The sequence below is a fragment of the Canis aureus genome, chromosome 21 (assembly GCF_053574225.1).
Source record: "Canis aureus isolate CA01 chromosome 21, VMU_Caureus_v.1.0, whole genome shotgun sequence".
In the NCBI taxonomy this organism is placed as follows: domain Eukaryota; kingdom Metazoa; phylum Chordata; class Mammalia; order Carnivora; family Canidae; genus Canis; species Canis aureus.
Window position 1 is genome coordinate 51,974,854 of NC_135631.1, and position 9,476 is coordinate 51,984,329.

Below are 9,476 nucleotides of genomic sequence, written 5' to 3' on the forward strand. Positions count from 1 at the left end.
GGATTGAGCCCCATGTAGAGCCTTCATGGGATTCTCTTACCCTCTCCTTCTGCCCCTCCCCACCAAAAGAAGAAAAAAAAAAAGCAAAAAGTGAAGGTTCTGTCAGATTCCTCCCTTTCCTAAACTGGATTTCCTTAACCTCTTCTACACATTGTACTGGCTGTTTCAGTAATCAGGAAGGAACCCTTGAGAGAAGCATGGAAACTCCTTCTAAACACACAAATGATAGTGTCACTTCTTTCAGACCTCTTTGGTTTCCACTGAATATTCCAGTTTTCCGACACACCATATGGCATTGATTTAATGCATAATTACAGATACTACATCTCCTTCAGCTCTCATGACATTTTGGATACATTCAGTTAGAAGGTAGCTTCTCTGTTCTCTACTCCAATATCCTACTCAGTTCTTCCATAACTTGACCATGGCACTGTTAATGGTTCATTCGCTAGAAAAATCTGCATCTGGTTTTAGAATATTGTATGTGGGCCTACCTTAAATATTTATATTAGTCTTAACACAGGTGAATAAGGGAATGCTGGTATAGATCATCAAATGTCTATGGCTTCAGGCTTGAGAAGATATGTTGAAAATATAGAAATAAGTTTCTTTTGCACCAAGAGGTCTTAGGAAATATAAGTTTCCCAAAATAAACTGCAAAAATCCAATGATGAAAAAAAAAAGAAATCCAATAATGAGAAATCCTAAAGAATTTACCTTCTATTCTGTATATTATATAATTCTGTACTAATGAATTCTTAATTGCAACCACCTAAAAGAAGGAACGAAGACAGAATAAAAAAGAAAGAGCAAGTTATAGCTCATTTATAGAGTGATACTCAGAAATAAATTTAATAGAGATCATCCTCTTAGAATTTATCAAGGCAAATAAACATTGTCCAAATAAATGTGCTTTAAGAGGTTGACCTCCAGTCAAGTTTTATTTCTCACTATCTTTGAATCGTTAACATCTATCCCTTTTATTATGTATGTGGCAACAAAAGCACTTAATATGAATTATTTTGTAAATCCTACAAAATAAGGACAATTGCAGCCATCATGTGGTTTTGACAGTATTAAATGACATGAAGAAGAGGAAATACTTAGTACATAAGAACAATCTTACTATTATACATAATAAATCTAAAGCTGATATCATATAAATCCCAAATGTCATTAGAAGATAGAAGAATCGAGAATAAAATACAGAATTCCATAATATCAAATTCTAATGAAGGTAGATGACCAAGCTGTATTTTGTGGGTAAGCACTTTATTTCCTTCTACCTGCACTGTTTCACCCATGTGGACCCAGCTTGGGTCATGGAACCCTGGGTCACCATTTACCTCACAATAGGAAATAACAGAATGTGCCCAGGAAACAAAGGCAATGCATGTGAATATTTGAGGCTTAAATCTTTGGCTATATTAGTGTAATAAAATAACTTAAGGACTAGTTGTGATACCATATGATAAAAGATAATTACTGTCTTTCAAAAATTTTAAACTAAATGAGTGTATCTGCTAGGGAAGAGACCAAGGAGAGCATGTAAAAGCAGCTAAAAGTACATACAAAGTGAAATCTTGGGCATTTGTCCTTCCTAGGGAAATACATGCCATAGAGCTCACTCTGTGTTTGGGTTTGGGAATGTGTGAGAAGGTTTTACTTATTGGTTTGGCCCAGGAGATGGAAATTCAAAAAGAGATGTCCCTCCTATTCACAACAGTGTAGACACATTGCAGAAATGGTGATCTAGATCTTCCAAAGTGTCTACATTTTGCTTTCCCACCAGCAGTGAAGTAGAGTTCCTATTGTTCCACATCCTTGGCAGCATTGAGTGTTATCAGTGCTTGGGATTTTGACAATCTTGATACATGTGTAGTGATAAACAAGGTATCTCCTTGTTTTAACTTGCAGTTCCCCCAAAGGGCTTATCCTATGAGGCATTCATTACTTGTGGTCATGAGTTCATACAAGAAGGTACTGGAAGATCCCCTCCCTTGACTTCAGCTCAGAGATTAGCAGAGGCAGAACTGTTTACATGGTCTGTTGTCCTGGACAAAGGGACATTGAACCAGGAGGGATATTATGCATTATTCCAATGCCTGAAGTATCTCTCAATAGATACGGGTGATACATGTAAGGACCATACAGGATAGCTTCCATACAGAGAAGTAAGGTAGCAGAGGATTAAAACCTCTTAAATAGGCAGTGATGAGACTTCCCAAAAGTAGTCAAGTGATGTGTGGCTAAACACCAGAGAGATGAAAGATGGGAAGAATACCCTCAGATGATTAGAAGAGCTGAGCATTCTCAGAATTTGAGTGACTATCCTTAGAGAAGACCAAGCACAATTTTGATACTCAGAAAGAATAGAAAAAGAAAAGTAAGAAAGAAAAGAAGCTTATGACACCCAATCTAGTTATAAGGAAGAAAAGGCACATTGTTGCATAGAGGAGTTTCTAACTATGAAATCTATATCCATCCTTCCACTATTATTATTTCTTTTTCTTTCATTTATTTTCTTGAAACTCTGGCTAAAGTTGGGTCATAATGGGAAATATCAATAATAATGGATAAAAAATCACAATATCTAAGTTTTACTTTAAAATTCCTTCTTTATCTTTAGGCAAGAAAGAAGAAAGTGACTCTACAATTTGTTTTTGAATATTTTTGATATGGTAATTTACAGCTACCAGCTTGGAATATCTCACCCTTTCAAAGCTTTGAAGCATGGAGAATCTTTGAATATTTCAATATTTTTTCTCTTGCAATGCAGAAGAGGAAAATCTGATTTCTGGAAGCCAAGGAAAAGAATCCCTTCAACTCTTAGCCAATATTTGATTTCACAGAAGCTGAAGGAAATATATACAGCCCTTGGAAAAGTAACATTACCATTATAAAACTGAACCTCATGATCAGCTAAACAAAATGTCGTTTTTTTCTTTTAATATAAGAGTTGAGGAAAGACAACTTCTTCATTGATGAAAATCCTAAGATTAACTTTAAACTTACAATAATTAAAATTTTAAAACGTTAAATATTTTGAACTAATTTTTAAGGTCAAATATTTGGGAAGCATTCCATTTTCTATATGTATGTTTATTATTGCTTTTATTATTAGCTCTCCTATGAAATACCACACTGACATAAATAAAAGTCTGTATTTGAAGACAAAGAGAGAAAGAAGGAAATGAAAGTCCTGTATGGTTGAGAGATGAAACTCATTTTCAGTTTGCTTTTGATTTTCCAGAGCACTGGTAGACAATGTGTACATAATAACTGTAAGTATATTTCAAATAAATAAATAAAGCATCTAAGTAGTGGTGTTTTGCAGGAAAGCACTCTGCTCACACAGTTTTAAGCAGGAAATGCTAAACAACGTTAAGCAGAGGCCTTTACTGGAGAACGCTTGGAATTAACAGCAACATTTCACAAACTTCTGAAAACAGACTTTTTTTTAGAGCTATTTACTTAGTTCTTGGAATATCATTTTGAGCAACACTTGCTTTGGGAATTTGTAAAACTGGACTCTGAGAAAGCAACTATCAAAAAATTTTCTTTTTTTTTTCCATTTTTTACAAACATTGTCTAGTCTATGGAAAAAAGCGATAATGCTTTATCCTTGGAATATATATATTGTTCATATATAAAATTGTTCATATATAAAAGCTAAACTGAACAAAAGACAGCCACAAAATGAAATTTTCGCTGACAGCCCGAGTTCTCATAGTCTATCTTCCAAACTCTTAGGATAATTCTTAATATTTACAAATGAGGAAAAACTCTACAAAAGTATTTTAAAATGTGCCACATTTTTGAGACACACACTAATCACAAAAAATATTTTTAAATGAATCTGCAGTGAAAATAGCAAGAGAATAGAACACAATTCTCATAATCAGGAAGACATTTACATTTTCATAGAATTGGCAAGGTTGAATAGGTCAATAAACATATCCGAGCCCAGAGTAATTCCATTTCAAATGAATGAGGGTAAACACATTTTAAAGAGTAAATGAACAATGGATGCATATATAAACAATCTGAGAAAGCTATAGTAATAACTGATGTTGACTTATTACTATAAAATCTAATAAGGATATTTTCTAATGTGTGATTAGATTATATTAATAAAGGAACAGAGATTTGTAACTTCCAATTGAACTCAACCCAAAAGTGTTCATATGAGTCAGGAAGGTGTTTACATTTTAAGTTAGAATTAAGAAGATATAGTAATATCTAGTGTCTATTTTGTATTCTAGCTCTTTAGTTATGATAAACCAAGTTACATTGGAGATGATTAAAATTAAGTTTTCAGTCATAAGGCCAGACTCCTACTTTAGAAGGGGGGTAGAAACTTCTGCTGGAAAGTGACACAGAACATGGGAGACTTCTCAGTGGTGTCACATGGGGACTCAGGGATGAGCAAAAGAATCAGGGATTCTTAGGATACTATTCAACTGTGAGACAAAGTTTATTTGTAACACCAAATATTTGAAAATAGGCCAAAGGCCAACCAGAAGGGACTATTGAATGAAGCATGCATATCTCTACAATGGAGTACTTTGCAGTCTTCAAAAGCATGACAAATATTTCTATGCAAAACATATCACTAAAAGGATTATACAAAAAGCATAATGTAATAATGGTAGATAATATTTTACAATTATATTAGACAACAATGGGAAACCAGGATGCCTGGGTGGCTTAGTAGGTTAAGCAACTAACTCTGATTTTGACTCAGGTCATAATATCAGGATCCTGGGATCAAGCCCTGTGGCAGGCTCCTCACTCAAAGGGGAGTCTGCTTCTCCCTCTCAGTCTGCTCCTCCCCACTGCTTGCTCTCTCACCTTCTCCCTCAATCTCTAAAATAAATAAATATATTTTTTTTTAAATAAAGGAAACAATGGGAAATTAAAATAGTCATATCTTTCTTACTTTTGTCAAAGATGTTGGAAGTTTTATAAAAAACTGAGGGATATGATTACATACTTGGGATAGAATTGAGGTAAAAGATACATAAGCACAACTCTGAATATAGCAATTAATTTAGAATTATAAAGACCAGTTATATAGATTTTTGCCTTTTAAACTTGTAAATTAAATAAATGACACATTCAAAAATATGAAAGAGCAAATCCTAAAATAAAACAGAAACAAGTGAGTCTAATGGTATATCAAATAGGCAACATACCTATCCAAAGAAAAGAATAACCCCAAGGAAATGGAATGCCTATTCTTAGAAGATATGCTTCAAGTATAAAAAGAGCTGCAAAAGAACCTTAAATTTCACTCAGAAGGTCTATTGGTAAGAGTTATATTAGTATTACAAATTATGTACTTCAAAGGATAAAGCACATAAGTAAATGTATTACTGATGTTAGAAATCAAGGTCTCACTATAAGAGAAAATCTAGAAAATGTAAAATCACAAGTTTTAGAAAAGTTGTATGATTAAATTTGAATTTCAAAATCAATACCAAATTATGATTTTAAAAAATATATTTTCCTGCACTGCTAATCTAAAGGACCTATAAGATCAGATATCATAGTATTCAACATGCCTAAGGCCTCTATTTCTTAATTTCTAAATCTTATTATCCACTAAAAGGAAGCTTTTGCTATTGAATCAACTGGGTTCTTTCATATTCTTTGTCTATCTGTGAAATTATCCTATGTGTTTCCTTTCTTTCTTGGTATAAGAAAACATAGATTTAGCATTTCAAATTGACTAAGTCATTTTCAGACAGCGTTAGGCAAAAATATGAGGCCTGTGTTTTAAACCATGCATGAACAGAGCTTTCTGAAGCCAGAGACAGGGTGGAAGAGAAATAGAATTAGTGGCAATTTTAAATTTATGTTAGAAGTAAGAAATTATGAACAAATTTTAAAGATTAGAAGAAAGTATTTCAGTAGAAAAAAAAAACACATGGGAACTATTACCATCCATAATATTTTAAAAGGCCCTAGAAATTAGTAATAATAATTAAAAAAAACAACCTCAGGGAGAAGAAAATTCGACAAGGGTCATTCGATTCACATGAAAAAACCACAATGGACAAAGTGAGATAAATTGCATCACCTCTCCACTGATCAAGGCAATACAAGTTAAAGACAAATCAGGGTCTTCTTTGCTTATTTAATCAGAACATTTTTTAAAAGATTAATTACAGATAGTAATGGGGAGGATGCGGAGAATCAGTCTTTCATAAACTACTGGTAAAACTTTATATTGGAACTGCAATTTTCCAAGATTGGCAACATTTAAAAAAATATATAAAAGGATGTGTTTTTTTTTTTGAACCTGCAAAACCATCTAATTAAGTGTTTATTATCTTGTAAATGATCACAAATGTGGACAACAAAGTTTAAATAAATTGGAATATAACCCCTGAAAAAAATCAATTTGGCACAATTTTGTAAATCTGAAATTATACATTCCCTATTTAATATCAGGGACAATTACAAGTCTAATTCTAAAGGACTTGTTTTCATTCTGTGGTTTATGTACCCTAAGACTTTTTTATGGCGTTAGTGATTTCAGAGCTATTTCCACACTAGTACTAAGATATTTAATTTTACTTTTTTTTTTTTTTTTCTGTGCTGACATTTGCTTTGATGGTGCAAAAGCAATATAATTAACACAGCTGGTACCTTAGCAAAAATGAAGGGAATGTCACCAATCTATACTAGTAGTTATATTATTCACCACCACACAGTAGTTGGAAAAAAATCCATTTCACTTAGAATTTCCAAGATAAAAAGCAAAAAAAAAAAAAAAAAAAAAAAAGTTAATTCTATTAAATCTCAGCTTTTAACTATGTTCCTTTAATGTCCTGTGTGTAAAATGGGATTATTTGAGTTGCAAGCTGAACTAGCCATGTTTTTATGGAACATTACTTTTACTTTCAAGAATGACTGACAGGAAAATTAATGCCCTAGCAGATATTTCATAAAACTTAATACAGTTAGCTTATCATTTCAAGGAAAGGATTTAATGGTATTTGTTGCCATGATAAAATGAGAGCTTTCGAGTAATACTTAGAATTTTTAAATTCATGGATCTCTCATCATGAGTTTAATGACTTCCCTATGTTTAAAAACTTTTGTTATGAGATAGTAGGAGTATTAAAATTTTTTATTTTTAAAAATATTTTTCAATAAAGGATGACACTTGGGAGATCTGCATAACTTGGTGAACCAATATTTTCCAAATGACCAATGTATGAAATTATAAGACCATAAATGGGTAATAAGTCCATTCGGGTTCAAGATAGATAGATGGACTTTGATGTGACAAAGACTGAAATATTCACTAATTCTACATTGCAACCAAATTTCAGTAAGTTACCACTTGCTGAGTTTAGTGTAATATCAAAGAATAGTATCCATAATTGTATGTAAAAAAGTTCTCCATTTGCCAGCTACAGATCTGTGAGAAATGTTTTCTTTCCCTTTGACCAATTAGCATAATATAACAAATTTAATCTAAAAGTAGACAGCAGAATATAGCTATCTTTTATTATGTCAAATATTAAAGAGGGAAGCCTGGGTGGTTCAGTGGTCAAGCATCTGTCTTCTGCTCAGGGTGTGATCCTGGGGTCCTGGAACCAAGTCCTGCAATGGACTCCCTGCAAGGAGCCTACTTCTCCCTCTGCCTGTGTCTCTGCCTCTCTCTCTCTCATGAATAAAAAAAAAAAAAAAATCTTAAAAAATTATATTAAAGAGATTTTCAAAAATGTAAAACAATTTCAATTTTTCAATAATTAGATTGTTCCTCTGCCATGTTGAATTCATTATTATTATTTTAAGTGAGTTTATAAATATTTCAAATTATCATTTTTAATTTATAATATTCAAATGTTGATTATACAACTTATGTAAACAGAAACTATTCAAGGTCTTTAATAATTTTTAAATCATAAAAGGGTACAAAGACCAAAATGTTTGAAAACTGCCATCTTAGATAAACTCATGTAGCTGTGCAACAAGATACATATTCATAGCAAAACATTAACATACATATTTATAGCAATATTCTTTGTAATACTGGAAATGTTATACAATTCAATGTCCATCAACACAGCAGGAGAATAAGTTGCAGTCTATTCATAAAAATAGAATAGAACAATGTCAACGAAAAATGCTATATTTTGGGCAGCCCCAGTGGCTCAGCAGTTCAGCCCAGTGTGTGATCCTGGAGACCTGGGATCGAGTGCCACGTTGGGCTCCCTGCATGGAGCCTGCTTCTCCCTCTTCCTATGTCTCTGCTTCTCTCTGTGTTTCTTATGAATAAATAAATAAAATCTTTTTAAAAATGCTATATTTCAAGTGAAAAAAGCAAGATATAAACACATTTAATATAGTTTTATAGATGATGAAATTATAAAGATAAATAATATGATCATGAAAAAGGCAGGTAGAGTAGCCATTATTCTGAGGAAAAGCTTAACAAGGGTCAGGCATGTACAAAGCTTTTTGGCTATGGCAATATTCTATTTCTTGATCTCTCCATGGTAGTTACATGGATAATCACTTTACAATGAATTATTCAACAAACCCTGTATGTTCTGTACTAATACAAAACAATATTTGTTTAGCTACTATTAGAGAGATATTTACTCATTGATTAGTTGGTTTCATTTCTGAATATAATCACAGCTTTGCATAATGGAAAGAAGACAAATTTGGGAGTGAATCAGAACTAGATGCAAATTCTAATTTCACCACTTACCAGGATAGAAAATTTAGTTCAGTTATTTCATCTTTCAGAGCTTCATAATTTATTTTGTCTCAAACTAGGGATCAAAAACAACAACAACAACAGTAACAATACCCAAGATTTAGAAGTGTTCTGAGATTTCAACAAGACTCTGTAACATAGCAATCTGTGGTAGCAAGTAAGAGTGTACTTCTTCTATTCCTGTATTTGACATTGAAGACATCTCTGAAATCCCCGTACATTGTGAAAGCCAAGAGTACTTTTTAGCAGGTATGAGGTAAGGCATCATCTGAGCTTATTGCTTTTCCTGTGACAACAGCTGCTTTCTGCTATTGTGAGGTTGGACAGAAGTTGGATGGAAACTTGATATCAAGGTGCAGAGGATTTCTTAAAAGGAATTACAGGTAATCGTAAATCAAGGAACTGAGTCAGATATCCAACAAGAAATTTGTGTGTAAGAAATAGCAGATGGGAGATGTCTCTGCAAGCATCATTCAAAGTTCCAGATGAGTAACAGGTTCTCATTTACCTGTTTGGGAAGTAATACATCCTTCTGATTAACCCTTTGAGATGCAACTGTCTAGATTCTCAATGTCAGCGAATGTTAGAAATGGGATAATAGCCTACTATTATCTGTCAGAATGGCTAAAATAAAAAATACAAGTTATAGTAAGTATGGGCAAGGATGTGGTGGAGACAAGGGAACCCCTGTTGGAGGGGAGGCAAACTGGTGCAGCCACTGTGGAAAAGA

At 33.0% G+C, this 9,476-nt stretch overlaps 1 long non-coding RNA gene across 1 annotated transcript in view; it reads left to right on the forward strand.

Moving 5' to 3' along the window:
• LOC144293081 (uncharacterized) overlaps positions 1 to 3,507 on the forward strand; it is a 71,459-nt gene extending 67,952 nt beyond the window's left edge. The window contains exon 3 of the long non-coding RNA XR_013360583.1: positions 2,630 to 3,507. This is a non-coding gene — a long non-coding RNA (uncharacterized LOC144293081). The remainder of the gene's footprint in view (positions 1 to 2,629) is intronic.
• Positions 3,508 to 9,476: the final 5,969 nt, after the last annotated feature.